We start from the raw sequence: 23,477 nt of genomic DNA, 5'->3' as shown, positions 1-23,477 counted from the left end.
ACCACTGACATGACAGCGATCACTGCTCCCGATGACAGGGAGCAGTGATCTCTGTCATGTCACTAGGTAGAACGGAGAAATGCCTTATTTACATAAACATCTCCCCATTCTGCCGCTCCGTGACACGATTGCCGGGACACCGGCGGACATCGAGTCTGCGGGACCCACGGTCAAGGAGCATGCGGCGGGCACGTGCCCATAATGCCGCATCTTAAAGGGGACGTAACCGTACGCCCACTTGCCCAGCCGTGCCATTGTGCCGACGTATATCGGCGTGCGCTGGTCGGCATGTGGTTAAAGAGGACCTGTCACCTGTGGGTAAATACGCTGTGGATAAGTTCTAATGAGCAGGGCCCTGTGATTCCTCCTTTATTAAATTGTATTGTAACTGTACTGTCTTCCCTTATGGTGTTAAGCGCTGCGCAAAGCGTTGACACTATATAAATCGTTAATAATAATAATAATAATAATAATAATAATTATAAAATAAATTTCCCCTCTGCTGAGATAACCTGGTGCCCTGCTACTCTTCTGTGCAGCACCATCTTGCCTGCGAATGTCCCTTTATCAAAGAAGCAGAGATGTGACGGGTTTCAAGAAAAAAAAGAAAAAATGGCGGCACACAGCAGCGCCGAAAGTCTCCCAATTTTCTCAGCGGTGCGGCAAAGAATAATACATTTTTCACGTTACCAAATTTTTTAAAAAACTTTAACATTTTCTATTTAAGATCAATGGAAAATAAAGTATCAATGACAGGTCCACTTTAATGAACGCGGTCGTCTGGTCTCAGTAGATAAGTCTCGTCTTCTATGAGACGCCTTGTCTGAACGCTGGCGCAAGCGACACCGGGCCTCCACACATTTCAGGAACTTAAGAGTCACGCAAGCTTTTTTTTTTCACAATGTAACAAATGTAACATTTCATTTCAAAATTTAAGTTGGTTAAAATCTGCAGCAATAACCCCTTCCCTCCGACTGCGTCCTGGCCCCTTTAGGAGTTCTAACAGTCGGGAGGAGGAGGCAGGCATTCAGGTCATGTGAACGCTGTGATTGGCTGTCACATGTTCGGAAAGCTCCTGATCGTTAGCATGCATTGGGAGCTTTCCGGTACCCACCGGCTCTCAGCGCGGTAAGTTGTTTTAACAGGACCGCATATATGCAGCAGCTCAGTATTGAGGCCCACCCACCGAGCGGCCGCGTAGAGGATCACATTATTTCCAACCATTTTAAACTGTTGCCATCGAAGCCTTTGCACATCGTAATCAGAGGCACAGCGCGCTCTTCTGAATCATGCATGGCCTCAGTACAAGTGTGGCGTCAGCCAATGGGTGGATTATATGGAGGATCTCGTGCGTTCCAATCCGGCATCCATCCAACATAAGCTCAGCTGTCCGCTATACAGACAGGAATGTGCGATAGTATTGTGCTATGAACTCTGGCTGAGCTCCGAGTACGCCTACACCCTACAATCCGACATTACATTTATAACCTTTTCCTTTGATAAAGGGCAATTCCACCCAAAACTGATTTCTCACTGAGGCACAGCAGGTGTACAGACCTGGGAACTCAGCACAGGGATGGTAGGAAGCCCTCATAATGGGCACAGCAGGTGTACAGACCCGGGAACTCAGCACAGGGATGGTGGGAATCCCTCATAATGGGCACAGCAGGTGTATAGACCCGGGAACTCAGCACAGGGATGGTAGGATGCCCTCATAATGGGCACAGCAGGTGTACAGACCTGGGAACTCAGCACAGGGATGGTGGGAACCCCTCATAATGGGCACAGCAGGTGTACAGACCTGGGAACTCAGCACAGGGATGGTGGGAACCCCTCATAATGGGCACAGCAGGTGTACAGACCTGGGAACTCAGCACAGGGATGGTGGGAACCTCTCATAATGGGCACAGCAGGTGTACAGACCCGGGAACTCAGCACAGGGATGGTGGGAACCCCTCATAATGGGCACAGCAGGTGTACAGACCCGGGAACTCAGCACAGGGATGGTGGAAACCCCTCATAATGGGCAAAGCAGGTGTACAGACCCAGGAACTCAGCACAGGGATGGTGGGAACCCCTCATAATGGGCACAGCGGGTGTACAGACCTGGGAACTCAGCACAGGGATGGTGGGACCCCTCATAATGGGCACAGCAGGTGTACAGACCCGGGAACTCAGCACAGGGATGGTGGGAACCCCTCATAATGGGCACAGCAGGTGTACAGACCCAGGAACTCAGCACAGGGATGGTGGAAACCCCTCATAATGGGCACAGCAGGTGTACAGACCTGGGAACTCAGCACAGGGATGGTGGGAACCCCTCATAATGGGCACAGCAGGTGTACAGACCCGGGAACTCAGCACAGGGATGGTGGAAACCCCTCACAATGGGCACAGCAGGTGTACAGACCTGGGAACTCAGCACAGGGATGGTGGGAACCCCTCATAATGGGCACAGCAGGTCTACAGACCCGGGAACTCAGCACAGGGATGGTGGGAACCCCTCATAATGGGCACAGCAGGTGTACAGACCCGGGAACTCAGCACAGGGATGGTGGAAACCCCTCACAATGGGCACAGCAGGTGTACAGACCTGGGAACTCAGCACAGGGATGGTGGGAACCCCTCATAATGGGCACAGCAGGTGTACAGACCCGGGAACTCAGCAGAGGGATGGTGGAAACCCCTCACAATGGGCACAGCAGGTGTACAGACCTGGGAACTCAGCACAGGGATGGTGGGAACCCCTCATAATGGGCACAGCAGGTCTACAGACCCGGGAACTCAGCACAGGGATGGTGGGAACCCCTCATAATGGGCACAGCGGGTGTACAGACCCAGGAACTCAGCACAGGGATGGTGGAAACCCCTCACAATGGGCACAGCAGGTGTACAGACCTGGGAACTCAGCACAGGGATGGTGGGAACCCCTCATAATGGGCACAGCAGGTCTATTCAGCCCCGGAAGAAGGATTTACCCCCTTCCTGACCAGAGCACTTTTTTGCGATTAGGCACTGCGTCACTTTAACTGACAATTGCGCGGTCGTGCGGCGTTGCACCCAAACACCTTTTTTTTTTACCCACAAATAGAGCTTTCTTTTGGTGGCATTTGATCACCTGTGCGGTTTTTATTTTTTGCGCTATAAACAAACAAGCAAACAAAAAAAAAAAAAAAACAAAATGGAAAAGAAGAAGAGCGACAATTTTGAAAAAAAACGCAATATTTTTTACTTTTTGCTATAATAAATATCCCCCAAAAATATATATATAAAAAAAAAATTTCCTCAGTTTAGGCCGATATGCATTCTTCTACATTTTTTAATCCAAATATATCACAATATACGTATATTGATTGGTTTGCGCAAAAGTTATAGTGCTACAAAATAGGGGATTGTTTTACGGCATTTTTATTATTTAATTTTTTTTAATTAGTACTGGCTGCGATCTGCGATTTTTATCGTGACTGCGACATCATGGCGGACACATCAGACATTTGACACTATTCTGGGACCATTGTCATTTATACAGCGATCAGTGCTATAAAAATGCATTGATTACTGTGTAAATGACACTGGCAGGGAAGGGGTTAAACACTAGGGGGCGATCAAGAAGTTAAGTGTGTCCTAGGGAGTGATTCTAACTGTAGGGGGGGGGGATGGGCTACCACTGACATGACAGCGATCACTGCTCCCGATGACAGGGAGCAGTGATCTCTGTCATGTCACTAGGCAGAACGGAGAAATGCCTTATTTACATAAACATCTCCCCATTCTGCCGCTCCGTGACACGATTGCCGGGACACCGGCGGACATCGAGTCTGCGGGACCCACGGTCAAGGAGCACGCGGCGGGCACGTGCCCATAATGCCGCATCTTAAAGGGGACGTACCCGTACGCCCACTTGCCCAGCCGTGCCATTGTGCCGACGTATATCGGCGTGCGCTGGTCGGCATGTGGTTAAAGAGGACCTGTCACCTGTGGGTAAATACGCTGTGGATAAGTTCTAATGAGCAGGGCCCTGTGATTCCTCCTTTATTAAATTGTATTGTAACTGTACTGTCTTCCCTTATGGTGTTAAGCGCTGCGCAAAGCGTTGACACTATATAAATCGTTAATAATAATAATAATAATAATAATAATAATTATAAAATAAATTTCCCCTCTGCTGAGATAACCTGGTGCCCTGCTACTCTTCTGTGCAGCACCATCTTGCCTGCGAATGTCCCTTTATCAAAGAAGCAGAGATGTGACGGGTTTCAAGAAAAAAAAGAAAAAATGGCAGCACACAGCAGCGCCGAAAGTCTCCCAATTTTCTCAGCGGTGCGGCAAAGAATAATACATTTTTCACGTTACCAAATTTTTTAAAAAACTTTAACATTTTCTATTTAAGATCAATGGAAAATAAAGTATCAATGACAGGTCCACTTTAATGAACGCGGTCGTCTGGTCTCAGTAGACAAGTCTCGTCTTCTATGAGACGCCTTGTCTGAATGCTGGCGCAAGCGACACCGGGCCTCCACACATTTCAGGAACTTACGAGTCACGCAAGCTTTTTTTTTTCACAATGTAACAAATGTAACATTTCATTTCAAAATTTCATTAGATTAAAATCTGCAGCAATAACCCCTTCCCGCCGACCGCGTCCTGGCCCCTTTAAGAGTTCTAAAAGTCGGGAGGCGGAGGCAGGCATTCAGGTCATGTGAACGCTGTGATTGGCTGTCACATGTTCGGAAAGCTCCTGATCGTTAGCATGCATTGGGAGCTTTCCGGTATCCACCGGCTCTCAGCGCAGTAAGGTGTTTTAACAGGACCACATATATGCAGCAGCTCAGTGTTGAGGCCCACCCACCGAGCGGCCGCGTAGAGGATCACATTATTTCCAACCATTTTAAACTGTTGCCATCGAAGCCTCTGCACATCGTAATCAGAGGCACAGTGCGCCCTTCTGAATCATGCATGGCCTCAGTACAAGTGTGGCGTCAGCCAATGGGTGGATTATATGGAGGATCTCGTGCGTTCCAATCCGGCATCCATCCAACATAAGCTCAGCTGTCCGCTATACAGACAGGAATGTGCGATAGTATTGTGCTATGAACTCTGGCTGAGCTCCGAGTACGCCTACACCCTACAATCCGACATTACATTTATAACCTTTTCCTTTGATAAAGGGCAATTCCACCCAAAACTGATTTCTCACTGAGGCACAGCAGGTGTACAGACCTGGGAACTCAGCACAGGGATGGTGGGAATCCCTCATAATGGGCACAGCAGGTGTACAGACCTGGGAACTCAGCACAGGGATGGTGGGAACCCCTCATAATGGGCACAGCAGGTGTACAGACCCGGGAACTCAGCACAGGGATGGTGGGAACCCCTCATAATGGGCACAGCAGGTTTACAGACCTGGGAACTCAGCACAGTGACCCTAAGCAGTGATGGTGAAGAATTATCAGCCTGATGGTCAGCGGCACATCAGATATCAATACACGAGGTGTCGCCTTGCCACCATTCCCTACTTAAAATCAGTGTTCTTCCATCTCTGAGATTCTCCAAGATTTGCTCACTGAGTTTTACAGCTTTTCACACACAGGAGTCTCATTTCTCTTGCTGCACTTAAAGAAAAAAAAAAAAAACCTGGCAAAGCGTATGAGATGAGACCCCCTTGATATATAGGTGGTGGGGAAGGGGAGAACATGTTAAGGAATAGGATAATGTGTAAATAAAGCAGCCTGCTCAGAAAGGTCAACGAAAGAACTAATTTTTGCTTTAGTAACCTCTCTTGTGTTGTGTCTAATCACGACTAGTTTCATCACGTTTATTGCAGAATGTTGTGACATCATAGCAAAAGAACGAGCAGACAAATTGGCAAAAAAAAAAAAAGAAAGGGGAAATGCAGCAAAAAATGGAGATATAAAATTAAACATTGACCACCAATGTAAGGAACATTCTTCTCACTGATCCCCAATGTAAGGAACATTCTTCCCACTGACCACCAATGTAAGGAACATTCTTCTCACTGATCCCCAATGTAAGGAACATTCTTCCCACTGACCTCCAATGTAAGGAACATTCTTCCCACTGATCACCAATGTAAGGAACATTCTTCCCACTGATCACCAATGTAAGGAACATTCTTCCCACTGACCACCAATGTAAGGAACATTCTTCCCACTGACCACCAATGTAAGGAACATTCTTCCCACTGATCACCAATGTAAGGAACATTCTTCTCACTGATCACCAATGTAAGGAACATTCTTCCCACTGACCACCAATGTAAGGGCCATTCTTCCCACTGATCACCAATGTAAGGGACATTCTTCTCACTGATCACCAATGTAAGGAACATTCTTCTCACTGACCACCAATGTAAGGAACATTCTTCCCACTGATCAGCAATGTAAGGAACATTCTCCCCACTGATCACCAATGTAAGGAACATTCTTCCCACTGATCAGCAATGTAAGGAACATTCTCCCCACTGATCACCAATGTAAGGAACATTCTTCTCACTGATCACCAATGTAAGGAGCATTCTTCCCACTGATCACCAATGTAAGGAACATTCTTCCCACTGATCACCAATGTAAGGAACATTCTTCTCACTGATCACCAATGTAAGGAACATTCTTCTCACTGATCACCAATGTAAGGATCATTCTTCCCACTGATCACTAATGTAAGGAACATTCTTCCCACTGATCACCAATGTAAGGAACATTCTTCCCACTGATCATTACACTAATGTAATGCGAGCTTTAGATATAATACTTATTAGCAGGGGTTCCCCAAGACCAGAAATTTTATGTGTTCCTCAGTGTTAAGAAGTCTGAGAAAGGCTTGTCTGAGAGATACGTGATGCCAGCTGGTGAATGGACTGGCTGGCATCACTCACAATCATGGTGGATTCACCCTTTAAAAATTTTTTACAACTGCAATGATGGAATCAGGAAAGACTGGTTGATCACAATTTGAAGATGACAGCAGGAATCATACTCCCTATTTCTTCCTCCGGGTGCTATGACCCATTGATAGATTCAAGAGAATGTGGCCACCGTCCAATGTATGTTGTTCTGACATGATAGTGTGGGGTTCTAGGGGTTAAAGCAGGCGATACGCCTCCTCGCCACCTGTCAGATGCTCTGTGAAGAGCGATCCGAACGTGGAATGTCTGGCGTGAGAGAATCAGGGAAGCAATTTCATTTTGATTTGTATAAGCAAACCCTATTTCTTCACTTTTTTTCCTTTACTGTGATAAACTGACTGATGCAGGAACAGGCACGGAGTGCATCAGACATGGCATCACTTACAATAAAATATTTAGCTCTGGCAAATTGAAAAAAAAAAAAAAATTTAACCAATAATTAGCCAAAATCAGGTGGGTAGGGCTTGGACTTGGGTGTTCAGGAGGAGCAGCTGCCCTGGGCACAAACAATAGATGCGGGCAACAAACAATCCACCCCCCCCCCGTCAATCGGGTCACAGGCACTCCCCCCCCCCAGTCGGTTGGTCACCAGCCCCGCACTTACCCCATCTAGGTCAGGGCAGCGTCTCCTCCTCCTGGTGCTTCATGGAGGCTTCCCCTGAGTCTCCTCCCTACTCCTCCTGCTCGGCGGGCAATAGGCTTCCTGATTGGCCAGGAGGAGAACCAGGAAGACAATAGCAAATATTACTTCACTATTGTCATACAAATGGGTGGGCTCAGGGCACAGTTCTCTGCGCCCCGAGCTGATCTTTTTTTTTAAGCCTATTAGAGCCTCTAATCACGTGCTTCTAAAAAAAAAAAAACAAAAAAAAACAAACAAACACCCTCATGTAGATTAGGGGGTCGTGATTCATGTATTAAGGGGGCAACGCCCCTGCGCCCTGCATTGAGGGCCGCCACTGGATGCAGGGTGGTACACCCATTCTATAGCATGCATTAACAACAGGGGGGTTCAATTTTGGATCCTTGCCCTGGGCGCTGGACAGCCCTGTCCTGGTACTGTAGGCAAGGGATTCTGATTTGCAGCTTCAAACCCTAACATGTCACTTTTTTTTTAGAGCCAAGAGTGGCATCAAGCTCAGACTGGCATAGGACACATGGTCAAAGAGGAAATTGCACTTGGACCGGTAATAAAAATATTCATCCCCAGTGGATAAACCCCTCAACAGTTTTTATCCCACATTGTGCCAGAAATCAGGGAATCCAGGGAGATTTTGATTACCAGATGTAAATCCTAATGGGTACATTTTTGGCTTTTTATCAATAAGTCTGAGTTGAGACTGAGGACTGGCAGGCGGTGCCACCCGGAGACTCTGGGAAGGATGGTTATCTCCCCATCAATCCGTAATAAAAATTTATGGTGGGGCTTATTCACCTCTGCAGTGCCAGAATCAGGCAAGTCAGGAGAGTCCCATTCTCATCGGCTAATACGTCACTTTTAACCCCCCCCCCCCCACTTTTTTAATCTATTTTTGATTCTTTATTTGAAGGTTTTCTAGTGGCAGCATATGATGTTACAGATTACAAGAGATACACAGTATCCAAAATTCATCAAATACAACTGATTGAGCTGTGTAGTCACAAGTGAGATGAGATGGTGAAAGTTACAAAAGGTATAGCTTTGTTGGCATTACTTAATTTTATGTTGTGTTTTATGAAAGTTTGTATCTTTCACATTTTTATGTTGTGCCTTATGACACTGTATCTGTGTTATGGCTTTCTTGGGATTACTTCATTTTTATGTTGTGTTCTAGGATACTTTGTATCTTACACAGTATCCAAAATTCATCAAATACAACTGATTGAGCTGTGTAGAGTCACATGTGAGATCAGATAGTGAAAGATACAAAAGGTATAGCTTTGTTGGCATTACATAATTTCATGTTGTGTTTTATGATACTTTGTGGCTTTCACATTTTTATGTTGTGCCTTATGACACTGTATCTTTGTTATGGCTTTCTTGGCATTACTTCATTTTTATGTTGTGCATTATGACACTTTATTTTTGTTATGGCTTTGTTGGCATTATTCCATTTTTATGGAGCTCGTAGTAGACGCTGAGCTCGACTCTCAATGACTTTTTCTTTAGGTTTATTAAAGGGTACAGAGTGCAACCTTATACAGATACAGGAATGAGACCAAAATATCAGCGAGTTCCAAAACCATATCCAGCAAACATCAAAGGGGGGGGGGGGGGGGAGTAACAGAGATGTAAAACAAGCAGTATGAGTGGATGCCGAGCTGGGACCCCAGAACAACATACTATAAGAGACACTAGGAAATTTTAGACTTGCATACGCAATTAAAAGAAGGAAAACTTCAAAAGCAGCTCAATAGCTCTGGAGATGCGGCTTCCCTCAATGGGCACCCAGCTTGGACCATTACAGAATCTCTAGCAATGAAATATTCATCCCTGGATCAATCCTTTAACCACTTCCCGATTGCCCGCCCACAATGTACAAGTGTAGGCAAAGCGACGTACCTGCACGCACATGCGCCTCCCCCCCCTCCCCCAGCACCCGCTGTGATTGTACACAGTGGGATCCCGTCAACAAGTCCCAAGCCAATGATTCACAGCCTGGACCAGCCAATCAGTTGTGTTCATTCACAGCCCAGAGCTCTGTGTTGGTAAACAACACAGAGCTACAGAGGGAGCGATCTATCAGTTTGCTTTTCAGGGATGAGAAACTCAGAGATCTAGTACGTGCGCCATCAATAAATTTGTTTCGTTTCCTTCCGTTTCGTATTAGAATTCGTATTTCGTAATTCGTGTCCGAAAGTTGGTTTAAATTCGTACGAAATACGAATTTTCATTAGGTTCGTTAACTTTTCGGAACAATTACAAATGTTCGTTATGATGAATTTATCACATCCCTGTGCTGTGCTGACTTCCTGGGTTTTTAACTTTTAGGTTCATTAACTTTTCGTAACAATTATGAATGTTCGTTAGGAATTTGGATCCGAAATTCGTAAACAAAATTTCGCATTTCATACCAAATTCGGAAGCATAGCAATTCGTATTTCGGATCCTCCCGAATGTACGAATTTACAGAAATTCGCACAGGTCTATCTAGTAGTAATAGCAGCACACTATGCACACATTACACATAGTTAGGCATATATTTAACCCCTTGATCTCCGTAGATGTTAACCCCTTCCCAACCAGTGTCATTAGTACAGTGACAGTGTATAGTATTATCACTGATAATTGATTAATTTGTATTAATTAAAATTAGAGTCACTGGTGATGTCAGGGGCAGTTAGTCAGGTTCCCCCCTGCGTCAGATTGACCTCTGCACTGATCGCAGTCCCATTATAAGTCGCTGATCACAGCCATTAGTAGTATAAAAAAAAAAAAAATTCCAGTATATATCCGATAGTTTGTAGACTCTATAACTTTCATGCAAATCAATCAATATACACTTATTGCAAAGTTTTTAACAAAGACATGTAGCAGAATGCATTTTGACCAAAATTTATGAAAAAAAAATGTATTTTCTTTATTGAAAGTAAAAAATGTTTTTGTTTTGTTTTTTCAATATTTTCAGTCCTTTTGTTTAGAAAAAAAAAAAAAAAAAAAAAAAAAAAAAAAAACCCAGTGCTGCTCAAATACCACCAAAAGAAAGCTCTATTAGTTTGGGGGGGGGGGGAAATTATATAAATTTCACTTGGGTACAGCATTGCATGACCGCGCAATTGTCAGTTAAAGTAGCGAAGGGGGTAAAACCTTCCGGAGCTGAAGTGGTTAAGGCCTGTTTCACACGGGCTTCAGCTTGTATAAGAGCAGTGTGAACAGCGAGCTTTCAGAAAGCTTTGTTGAAGCTCTTAAAATTCCATTCAGCTCCAGGTTGTAAATGTTACAAATGTTTCCCTAATGGGAGTGCTGATTGCCACTTTAAAAAACACTTCCCGCCCGCCAGCCGTCATATGACGTCCTTGACTTTCCAGGGTATATATGAATGATGGGTGCAGCTACAAGCATCATTTAGATATTGGCTTTTTCAGCCGGCGATTCCCTTCACCATAAGAATAATCATAGCGGCTGTTCCGCCACTTGATCTTTCTTATGGGCGGTGAGAGGGGTTGCCGCCAATGGCATCCCTAGGGGGGGGCCAGAGGGGGCCCTGACCCCCCACCCCCAACATTATGCTGTGCCCCACCATGTGCCCCCCCAAAAAAAAAATATTTTTATATTTTACAAAAAGGCAATGTCTTTGATTTCTCCCGTCCTTAGGACAGGAGAACCAGCCTGTAAATTCCAAGAGATCCCAGACCAGCGCTATCAATAGCAGGGGCAGAACAGCAAGAGGAGGCTGGTGAACCCCACAGTGGCAGAACACCAGGGCCCGGTGGCAAGACAACCTTTGCAACCCTGATAGTTCTGCCACTGCTTTGGACCCTTATATTTTCTTGGTATGCTGGTGACCAGGCCCGGATTGGCCACAGGGCAAACCGGGCCGCCGGGCTGCATGTCCTTGCTTGCAGGGCCAAGGCAGGCTGCTCTTTAAGCCCCCGCCAGTCCCCAGACCTTTCCGCGGCCGCCCAGCTGCCAGTTCAGCTTAGGCTCAGCCATTGGCAACAGGGGGATGGAAACATGAAGGGGGAGGAGCTAGAGGAGACACCTCTCCATGGCCGCCAGTATAATTCAGCCGTTGGTGCCGGGAGGCGTGACCACGAAGGGGAGAGGAGCCTGCTGCAGCCGGATCAGAGAGAACGTACGTAAGTGTGGCGCGCTGTAACCTGAATAGGAGGAGCGGTGGGGGTGGCTGCATATAGAAGAATTATTCTCTCCATCTTCCTCCCGCAGTCTCTGAATGCCTGCTTCTGCTCCTCTCCCTCTGGCAGGCTTTCGGGTACTGCGGGAGGAAGATGGAGAGAATAATTCTTCAATCTGCAGCCACCCCCACTGCTCCTCCTGTCCTGCTTAACTCTGCTGCCCCCACAGTGCTCTCCACCTCCCCGATGCTCTCTGCTGCCCCTCTGTGCCCTCTGCCTCTCTCCATGTGCTCTCCACCTCCCACCCTGTGCTCTCCACCTCCCCCATGCTCTCCGCTGCCCCCCTGTGCTCTCCAGCCTACCCAGTGCCCTCTAGCTCCCCCGTGGTATCTAGCCCCCCTGTGCTCTCCTCCCCCCATGCTTTATGCTGCCCCGCTGTGCCCTCCGCCTCTCCCCCTGTGCTCTCCACCTCCCCCATGCTCTATGGTGCCCCCCTGTGCCCTCTGCCTCTCCCCCAGTGCTCTCTAGCCCTCCCAGTGCTCTCCAGCCCCCCTTAGATCTCCACCTCCCCCATGCTCTACACTGCCCCCCTGTGAGTTACGCCTCTCCCCCAGTGCTCTCCAGCCCCCCCATTGATCTCTGCCTACCCCCTGTGCTCTCCACCTCCTCCCATGCTCTCTGCTGCCCCCCTGTGCCCTCCGCCTCCCCCCAGTGCTCTACAACCCCTCCTGTGCTCTCCACCTTCCCCCCTGTGCTCTCCACCTCCCCCCTTTGCTCTCCTGCCCTCCCTGTGCTCTCCTCCCCACCCTGTGTTTTTGCTTCCCCCTGTGCTCTCCAACCCCCCACCCCCTGTGCTCTCCAGCCCCCCATGCTCTCCAGCCCCCTTGTGCTCTCCTCTTCCTCCCTGTGTTCTCTGCCTCTCTCCTGTGCTCTCTGCCCCCCCATGCTCTCCGCCTCTCCCCCACAGTGCTCTCCAGCCCCCCTGTGGTCTCGCCCCACCCCATGTTCTCAAAGTTCTTCCCTGTGCTCTCTGCCCCCCCCCCGCTCTTTCCCTGTCCCCCTCACCCCCGCACCTTTACCGGGTTTCCCCCTCCCCTCTCCCAGGGGATCCGTCAGGATGGAGAGTCGGGGAGGGGCCAGTTAAGATGTCATGGGCTGCTCATTCCAAAATGCCCGGGCCTATTTTTTTTCCCAGTCCGGGCCTGCTGGTGACATATATCTCCTGTTTTCTGCCACCCTAGGGGGCCCCAATACAGTAGGAAGGGAGCTCACTACAGAACATGTGAAAGGGCCGTTGTGGGATCGTAGTAAAGGGCCCCAGGATATTATATATATTTAAAATAAAGGGTAAGTGCAGCGCAAAATGTAAAATAAAACGAATAATCCAATAGGAATTAATGAATTCCACAATAGTCTATCAGGACAAATCCATATAAGATAAACTTCAAGTGACAGGAATCGGTCTTGCATAAAATATCCAATTGCGCTTACCAGAAATAGTGGACCTTTGCAAAGCAGGGGTCAAACTCACATGTATCCCCAAGGGGATGATGGTAATTCCTGGTGAGGTCACTTCCAAACTTCAGTGATATTCTCCAGTGACCTCACCAGGAATTACCATCATCCCCCTGGAGATACATGTGAGTTTGACCCCTGCTTTGCAAAGGTCCACTATTTCTGGTAAGCGCAATTGGATATTTTATGCAAGACCGATTCCTGTCACTTGAAGTTTATCTTATATGGATTTGTCCTGATAGAGTATTGTGGAATTCATCCATTCCTATTGGATTATTCGTTTTATCTTGCATTTTGCGCTGCACTTACCCTTTATTTTTGTTACTATTCAGGCATATGTGATTACCTGTAGTGTTCAGCTTGCATTTTTGCGATTGTGTATATGTGGTTGCGCTGATTGTTACCCCTTTTCGTATATATATAATTGCATTTAATAGTTGCCCCCCTACTTTTGTCCCTGTCCCCCATGTGCCCCCCCTAAATATGAAAGCTGGAGATGTCTCCGGTGCTTCTACCGACTCACCGCCGGCCCCGGATGCTTACCATAGAGATTTCCGGCGGAGTAGATGGTCGCCGGAGTCTCTGATCATTTGGAGGTTTTGCGCCATGTTATGACGTCACACCCGGCCTGTGCATTCAAACAAATGGCTCCGCCTTGGCTGGGAAGCTGAGATTGTTTTTTGAGTTTTTTTATTGTTTGTTTGTTTTTTTATGTATTTATTTATTTTTTAATTTCAGGCTTCCCAGCCTAGGAGGTGAGATGTGGGGTCTTTGTGACCCCAAATCTCACTGTAAAGAGGACCTGTCATGCCATATTCCTATTACAAGGGATGTTTACATTCCTTGTAATAGGAATAAAAGTGATCAAAAATTTTTTTATTTTTTTTTTTTAAAAAGTGTCAAAAAAACAAAGACATTAAAAAAAAAAAAAATAATTTAAAGCACCCCTGTCCCCGTGTGCTCGCACGCAGAAACAAACGCATACGTAAGTCCCGCCCACATATGAAAACGATGTTCAAACCACACATGTGAGGTATCGCCGCGAACCTTAGAGCGAGAGCAATAATTCTAGCCCTAGTCCTCCTCTGCAATTCAAAACATGTAAACTTTAAAAAAAATGTAAAGTGTCGCCTATGGGGATTTTTAAATAACGAAGTTTGGCGCCATTCCACAAGCGTGCGCAATTTCGAAGCATGGCATGTTAGGTATCTGTTTACTTGGCGTAACTTCATCTTTCACATTATGCAAAAAAATTGGGCTAAATTTACCGTTTTGGTTTTTTCTTAAAGCACAAAACAGTTCCCACCCCCCCCCCCCAAAAAAAAACACGATTGCAAAATTGCGGCGCAAATAAAAAAGTTGCAACGACCACCATTGTATTCTCTGGGGTCTTTTCTTAAAAAACATATATAATGTTTGGGGGGTCTATGTAATTTTCTAGCAAAAAAATGATGATTTTTACATGTAGGAGAGAAATGTCAAAATTGGCCTGGGTGGGCAAGGGGTTAAACAAGCTATAAGCAGGCTTCAGCACTTTCTGAAGCTTGTCAAAAGCCTGCTGAAGTGGTAGTCAGCATTCCTATTAGGATCTGTGTTCAGCATTTACAAACTGGAGCTATATGGCACTTTAAAAGCTTCAACAAAAGCATTCTAAAAGCTCTGGAAATGCTTTGTCAAAGCTTACCGTTCACACTGTTTTTTTTTAGGAGCTGAAGCCCGTGTGACACAGACCTTTCAGATTCTGCCAAAATTCGGTGATCTGGGAATTTCCAGTTTGCAGGTGCAAATCCTATGTCTCTTTTCACCTCCTTTTAACGGAGCTGAAAATGGATATCAATTTCGGACCAACGGATGGTGTTCCCCGCAGACTTTGAGGAGGTCGGCAGAGGGGACACTTAGACCCCATACACACTATTAGATTTTCTGCGGACTTTTGTCTTCGGATTTACCAAAACCATATAATATGAGGTCAAACCTTAAATGTTTCAATTTGTATGCAATCAGGCAGGCCCTTGCACAACATAGTTTTGGTAAATCTGAAGACAAAAGTCTGCAGACAATCTAATAGTGTGTATGGGGTCTAAGCTTGGGCATTGCTCACAATGAAATATTCAACCCTAGTGGATCGATCCTAACAGATTCCAACCCCTGCTGTGCCAGAATCAGACACTTGGATTCCAATTTACCTCTGAAAATCCTTATATGTCCCCCCTCCCCCTTAAAGCAAACCAGATGTGGGCATCGGGCCATTGACCTCTGGCATCATTTGCAATAAAAAAAAAAAAATTCCTGGTGGATGGACCCCTTAACAGATTTTAAACCCCACTGTGCCAGAATCAGGCCAGCCAGGAGATTCCCATTCGCACTTGCAAACCCTAATATGAGCCCTTTTCCTGAATGAACCCAAGAGCAGACATTGAAAGTTCCCCACACACAGCGAGGTCGGTCGGTCAGTTGGATATTGAGCTCTGGCATACATGCAATAAAATATTCACCGCTGTTGGATATACCCCTTAACCAGGGGCGTTGCTAGGTCTACAAAAGATCTGGGGCTAGAGCCCGTAGCAGCGTAATAAAGAAAGTCATACGCTTGGACGGGCATACACATGTATATAATATACGTGTGTGTGTGTGTATATATATATATATATCCCCAGAGAGCCCCCCTTACATCAGGGTCCCCAGAGAGCCTCCCCCTTAAATCAGGGTCACCAGAGAGTCTCCCCTTTAAATCAGGGTCCCCAGAGAGCACCCACTTACAGCAGGGTTCCCAGAGAGCCCCCACTTACATTAGGGTCCCCAGAGAGCCTCCTCCTTAAATCAGGGTCCCCAGAGAGCCTCCCCCTTAAATCAGGGTCCCCAGAGAGCCTCCCCCTTAAATCAGAGTCCCCAGAGAGCCTCCCCTTTAAAATCGGGGTCCCCAGAGAGCCTCCCCTTTAAATCAGGGTCCCCAGAGAGCCTCCCCCTTAAATCAGAGTCCCCAGAGAGCCTCCCCCTTAAATCAGGGTCCCCAGAGAGCCTCCCCTCTAAATCAGGGTCCCCAGAGAGCCTCCCCTCTAAATCAGGGTCCCCAGAGAGCCTCTCACTTACACCAGGGTCCCCAGAGAGCCTCCCCTCCCCTTGGGGACCCCTGCAGAGACTCGGGGCTATAGCCCCAAAAGCCACACCCTAGCGACGCCACTGCCTTTAACAGATCCTGACCCCCTGCTGTGCCAGAATCAGGCAAGTCAGGAGATGCCAATTCGCGCCTGCAAATCCTAATATGTCCCTTTTACCACCAATCAATCCAAGATCGGGGGGGCATCAAGAGGACCCCATGCACTGTGAGAAGGTTGGTTAGGTGGTCATTAAACTGTGGCACTGCTTGCAATAAAATATTTATTCCCAGTGGATGGACCCTTTGAAAGATTATCAGAGCAAGAGACTGTCACACCACGGATCTCCAGAGCAAGTCCAAAGCTTTTATTCACTGATCACATAATTAAACCAGGGGAGACGTTTTGGAGACTCCCAGGACCTCTTCATAGGGTTGCCACCTCAACCCCTTAAAACCGAACACAGTAATTACACAGGTTCGGGGGCTAATTTAATGCAGGTAAGGCACTAAGCGAGTTTAATTACCACCTTAATCAGACCACACAACCTGTGTAATTAACATGTGTTCAGTTTTAAAGGGATGAGGTGGCAACTCTAACCACCAGGTATGTGCCTAATGAAGGGGTCCTGCGAGGCTCCGAAGCGTTGCTTATATTTCAATGATGCGATCGCCGAATAAAAGCTTTGGAGCCGTTTTGGAGGTCCGTGGTGTGCCGGTGACATTCTCTTGCTCTAATTAACTTCAGTTCCACTCGATCGTCGCCACAGCACCCCCTACAACCACATTGCAGGAAAGCGTGCGTTTGGAATAGTATGTTTGAATCCCTTTAAATAGATTCTAACCCCTGCTGTGCCAGAATCAGGCATCCTAATACGTCCCTTTTTCTCACCAATCAATCATGCCAAGAGCGGGTATCAAGAGCTCACCACGCGCTGTGGGATCAGTCAAGGTGGATGGTGAGCTCTGGCAGTGCTCACAATGAAATATTTTACCCTGGGTGGATGGACCCTTTAACAGATTTTAACCCCTGCTGTGCCAGAGTCAGGCAAGCCAGGAGATTCCAATTCCAACCTGCCTATCCTAATAGGTCGCGTTACCCCCTTTAATTAAAGCCAAAAGTGGACATCAAGACTCTTGATGTCCACATTTGGCTTTAATTAAAGGGGGTAACGCGACCTATTAGGATAGGCAGGTTAGAATTGGAATCTCCTGGCTTGCCCGACTCTGGCACAGCAGGGGTTAACATCTGTTGAAGGGTCCATCCACCCGGGCTAAAATATTTCAGAGCTTCCCACACACTGTGAGAAGGTCAGTCAGGTGGATGGTGGGCTCTGGCATTTCTCACAAATATGAAATATTCACCCCAGGCTGATCGTCCCTTTACCAGATTTTAACTCCTGCTGTGCCAGAATCAAGCAAGGTGGGAGATTTTGATTCACAGGTGCAAACTCTAATATGTCCCCTTTCATATGGAGGAGCGAATTGCACGGGAGTCTTTTGGTCCGTTTCAGGTCCGACTTCAGCCAAAAATCCTGCTGTGAGCCATTGTGATCTCTAGTGTGAACCCAGCCTCAGGGTCTATTTATAAAGCAGGGAATGTGACCTTCGCCAAACGTTCCTTGGCAGATTCTAACCAAATCAGGAGAGCCGGGATGTTACAATTCACAGATGCGAACCCCAATATGATTCCCCCCCACCCCTATAATCAAGCCAAGACGGGGCATTGAGATCTCCCCAAACACTGTGAGAAGCTCAGTCAGGTGGATATTGGGCTCTGGCATTACTCATGATGAAATATTCACCCCCCAGTGGATGGACCCTTTAAAAGATTTTACCCTGCCGGTCGCTGTGCTAGAATCAGGAATCAGACAAGGTGGGATATTTCGATTAGCAGATGCAAACTCAAAGGGTCTTTCACCAAACATTCCCTGGTAGATTCTTGCGCTGGATACACTCTATACAACTTTTGTTGTTCAATTTCCTTTAGGATTTAAGCTGGATACACACTATTCAATTTTCTGTAGATTTTTTTTTTTTTTCTTCAGATTTACCAAAACCATATAATACGGAGGTCAAACCTTAAGGCTATGTTTCCACTAGTGTGACTTTTCATGCGACTTGGGACTGAAAAGTCGCATGACAAGTCGTACCCCCATGATTTCCAATGAGTACTGTTCATATCTGTGCGACTTCAAAGTAGTCCCTGCACTACTTTGGTCCCACTTTGATGCGACTTGAGGTCCATAGACACAGGCATTGCTTCAAGTCGCGCGACTTTGGGGACGCAATAGTGGAAACATAGCCTAATGCCCTATACACACGATGAGATTATCGGATGAATGATCTCCGTTTTTTATTGCATGCTGATATCAGATCGAATCTGATGAGTTTACTAAAGTCACGAAAATTCCCGCACGACAGGAATAAAATTCGGAAGTGATGTCATGTGTTGTAATGCATTTGTATTGCATTTTCGAAACGATAGTTGTACTGATTAAACGTAAATCATACCAAAAAAAATTTTCCTGCATGTCCGATAGAATAATATCGGACGAACTGTCCTGATCGGCTCTCGAAAGCTCTGTATTAACGATCTGATTATAGTACAATCGATTCGAAAGCGGTATTTTCCGTACGATTTTCTGAACGTGTGTACGGGGCTTAAGAGTTTCAATTAGTATACAATCAGGCAGGAAAATCTACAAGGAAATCAGAAAACAAAAGTTGTATAGTGTGTATGGGGTCTTACCTTCAACTATGTAGCAGAAGGGCTCGCCTGATTGCATACAAATAGAAAGTGTTTAGGTTTGACCGCATATTATACGGTTTTGGTGAAGCTAAAGAAAATTGTATAGTGTGTATCCAGCTTAATCCTGCTCTGCCAAAATCAGGTGAGACGGGATATTACAGAATTTATAGATGCAAACCCCCAATATGGACCTTTCTCCCCCTTATGATCAAGTTGATATGGGGCATTGAGAGCTCCCCAAAAGGTTGGCCAGGTGGACGTTGAACTCTGACCTTGCTCACGATTTAATATTCACTCCCGATGGATGGATCCTTTAAAAGATTTTACCCCCCCCCAGAATCACACAAGGTGGGATATTTTGATCCACAGATGCAAACCCAAAGGGTTTATATATAAAGCCATGAATGTGACTTTAACCAAAAACATTCCCTGGTGGTAGGGTTGCCACCTCATCCCTTTAAACCCAAACACATAGTAATTACACAGGTTCTGAGGCTAATTTAATGCAGATAAGGCACCAAGTGAGTTTAATTACCATCTTAATCAGCCACAGAACCTGTGTAATTAATATGTGTTCGGTTTTAAAGGGATGAGGTGGCAACCATACCTGGTAGATTCTTAACCTGGATACACACAATACAACTAGCCTAATTGCATACAAATGTAAAGTGTTTAGGTTTGACTTCATATTATATGGTTTTGGCAAATCTAAAGAAAATTGTATACAGGCATACCCCACATTTACTTACACAATGGGACCAGAGCATGTATGTAAAATGAAAACGTACTTAAAAAGTGAAGCAATACGTGTTTTTTTTTTTTCCACTTCTCAATGCATGTACTGCATTTACAGACATAACCATGTCAAGCTGACCAGTGCCATGTCAAGCTGACCAGTGCCATGTCAAGCTGACCAAGATTTCCCATAGACGCCAATGTGTAAGTAAAGCGGGATATGCCTGTAGTGTGTATCCAGTTTAACCCTGATCTGCCAAATTCAGGTGAGCCAAGATATTCTAATTTATAGATGCAAACCCCCAATATGGACTCCCCCCCGGGACGGGGCATTGAGATCTCCCCAAACACTGTGAGAAGCTCAGTCAGGTGGATATTGAGCTATGGCATTACCCATGATGAAATATTCACCCCCCAAGTGAATGGACCCTTTAAAAGGTTTTTAACCCCCCAGAATCAGACAAGGTGGGATATTCCGATTCACACATGCAAACTAGGGTTGCCACCTCATCCCTTTAAACCCAAAACACATATGAATTACACAGGTTCTGAGGCTAATTAAATGCAGATAAGGCAACAAGTGAGTTTAATTACCACCTTTAATCAGCCACAGAACCTGTGTAATTCATGTGTGTTCGGGTTTAAAGGGATTAGGTGGCAACTCTAATGCAAACCCAAAGGGTCTATTTATAAAGCAGTGAATGTGACTTTCACCAAACATTCCCTGGCAGAGAATCAGTCACTCATCCAAAACGCATGTACCTGGAAGATTCACCTGCAGAGAATATGAGAACAGATCTGGAGACAAGACCAGCAGTAAAGCTGCAGAGCGTTGTCTGTCCCCGTACCGGGCAGCTGTGCTGATCTCACAGTCCCAGCTGGTCCCCATCCAGGAGACGTGCTGCCCTGCACCCTGCACCCTATTACTGACAGCAGTACATACGGACACGGAACGCTTACCTTGAGGTTGTCAAGCGCTGACTATACAAGTTCACTGTGACAGGAGAGCATCGTACAGGAGGAGGAGGAGGGAGAGAGGAAGGGGGAGGGGAACCAACGTTCAGCCTACACTAGTACATTTCACTTCTTTTTTTTATCTATATTTTTGGTGTTCGGTGAATATTCACACTATGGGGTTGATTTACTAAAACTGGAGAGTGCAAGATCCGGTGCAGCTGTGCATGGTGGCCAATCAGCTTCTAACTTCAGCTTCTTCTATTAAGCTTTGACAAAAAAAAAAAAAAAAAAACTGGAAGCTGATTGGTTTCTATGCAGAGCTGCACTAGGTTTTGCACCCTCCAGTTTTAGTAAATCTCCCCCCACTGTGTTTATTGATTACTGAATTTGCAGAACTATTCGCTCTGTGAAGCTGCATGTACATTCGTTCTGTGTGAATTAACCAGCATTTGCTCGTTACTTTTTTTTTTTTTCTTGTACGATGTATAAAGCTGTGGCTGTGCGCCAATGGGGAGAAATCAAACGTATCTCCTGTTCTGATCGAATGTCCATAGGGTATTTCCTCTGGACTAGATTTTTGGTACAGTCTAGTTTTGTAACCTGACCCGAAAGATTCCTCTGCACTCACCTCTATAGATGTGAGTATATAAATGATATATCAACAAAAACTTTGGGGGATGAGATCAGTAGCAGCAGCGGTGGTGGGGGAGGATCAGTGGAAATGGATGTGGTGGGGGATGGGATCAGTGGCGGTGGGGATGGTGGTGGTGGGGTGGGATCAGTCAGAGATAGCAGTGGTGGGGGGATGAGACCAGTGGTGATGGTGATAGTGGGGGAGGGGATCATTGGCAGTGGTGGTGGGGGGAATGGGACCAGTGGTGATGGTGGCGAGGGGATGTGATCAGGCAGAGGCAGTGGCAGTGGCAGTGGTAGTGGTAGTGGTGGTGGTGTGGGGGGGCGGGAGTGGGACCAGTGGTGATGGTGGTGGGGGATGGGGCAGTGGTGGTAGGGGAATGTGATCAGGCAGTGGTGGTGGTGTGGGGGGGGCGGGTGTGGGACCAGTGGCAGTGGTGATGGTGGTGGGGGGTAAGGATGAGCTCCGGCGTGTTCGCATGCTGCACGTGCCGAGCCCGCCAGGAAGTCAACACCGCGCAGCGCTAATCACAGGCAGTGAGACATTTCATGATCTCTGCATCCGCACATCGGGAAATGTCTCACTGCTTGTGATTAGCGCTGTGCTGTGCCGACTTCCTGGTGGGCTCGGCACGTGCAGCATGCAAACACGCTGGAGCTCATCCTTAGTGGGGGGATGTGATCAGGCAGCAGTGGTGGTGGTGGTGGTTGGGGGGGGTGAGACCAGTTGCAGTGGTGATTTTGGTGGGGGGAGGGTATCAGTGGCAGTGGTGATGGGGGGGGGGGGTGATCTGGCAGAAGCAGCGGTGGTGGTGAGGGGGGATGGGACCAGTGGCAGTGTTGGTGGTGGTGGGGGGAGAGGATCAGTGGCAGTGGTGATGGTGGTGGTGGGGGATGGGACCAGTGATGGTGGTGGGGGGAATGGGAGCAGTGATGATGGTGGTGGTGGGGGATGAGACCAGTGATGGTGGTGGGGGGAATGGGAGCAGTGATGATGGTGGTGGTGGGGGATGAGACCAATGTTGATGGTGGTGGAGGAGGGGATCAATCAGAAGCAGTGGTGGTGGTGACGGGGGATGGGACCAGTAGCAGTGTTGATGATGGTGAGGGGGAGAGGATTAGTGGCAGTGTTGATGGTGGTGGGGGGGATGGGGCAGAGGTGGTAGGTGGATGTGATCAGGCAGAGGCAGTGGTGGTGTGGGGATGGAACCAGTGGTGATGGTGATGGGGGGGGATGTGATCAGGCAGCGGTGGTGGTGGGGGGAGGGGATCAGTGGCAGTGTTGATGGTGGTGGGGGGATGTGATCTGGCAGAAGCAGCGGTGGTGGTGGGGGGGGGATGGGACCAGTAGCAGTGTTGATGGTTGTGGGGGAAGGGTTTCAGCGGCGATGGTGGGGGAGGGGATCAGTGGCAGTGTTGATGGTGGTGGGGGAGGGGATCAGTGGCAGTGTTAATGGTGGTGGGGGAGGGGATCAGTGGCAGTGTTGATGGTGGTGGGGGAGGGGATCAGTGGCAGTGTTAATGGTGGTGGGGGAGGGGATCAGTGGCAGTGTTGATGGTGGTGGGGGAGGGGATCAGTGGCAGTGTTGATGGTGGTGGGGGTGGGGATCAGTGGCAGTGTTGATGGTGGTGGGGGAGGGGATCAGTGGCAGTGTTGATGGTGGTGGGGGAGGGGATCAGTGGCAGTGTTGATGGTGGGGGGAGGGGATCAGTGGCAGTGTTGATGGTGGGGGGGGAGAGGATCAGTGGCAGTGTTGATGGTGGTGGGGGGGAGAGGATCAATGGCAGTGTTGATGGTGGTGGGGGGGAGAGGATCAGTGGCAGTGTTGGTGGTGGGGGGAGGGGATCAGTGGCAGTGGTGATGGTGGTGGGTGAAGGGTTCCAGCAGCGATGGTTGTTGGGGAGGGGATAAGTGGCAGTGTTGGTGGTGGGGGGGGATCAGTGGCAGTGTTGATGTGGTGGGGGGGAGGATCAGTGGCAGTGTTGATGGTGGTGGGGGGAGGGGATCAGTAGCAGTGGTGATGTGGTGGGGGGGACCAGTGATGGTGGTGGGGGGGATGGGAGCAGTGGCAGTGGTAATGGTGGTGGGG

The 23,477-nt window shown here is 47.5% G+C and overlaps 1 protein-coding gene across 3 annotated transcripts in view; it reads right to left on the bottom strand.

The window, feature by feature from the left end:
• HSD3B7 (hydroxy-delta-5-steroid dehydrogenase, 3 beta- and steroid delta-isomerase 7) overlaps window positions 1–20,909 on the bottom strand; it is a 108,963-nt gene extending 88,054 nt beyond the window's left edge. Inside the window, exon 1 of one of the 3 annotated variants that reach the window (XM_073635765.1) lies at window positions 20,758–20,909. The gene's annotated coding sequence lies outside the window, so the exon portion shown is untranslated. Of the gene's footprint in view, window positions 1–7,529; window positions 7,645–20,559; window positions 20,686–20,757 lie in introns of those variants that run through there. The other 2 variants (XM_073635767.1, XM_073635766.1) reach the window with 2 other exon arrangements.
• Window positions 20,910–23,477: the final 2,568 nt, after the last annotated feature.

Source organism: Aquarana catesbeiana, linkage group LG06 (assembly GCF_042186555.1).
Source record: "Aquarana catesbeiana isolate 2022-GZ linkage group LG06, ASM4218655v1, whole genome shotgun sequence".
NCBI classification, from domain to species: Eukaryota; Metazoa; Chordata; class Amphibia; order Anura; family Ranidae; genus Aquarana; species Aquarana catesbeiana.
This window is presented reverse-complemented; position numbering and strand designations above follow the sequence as displayed.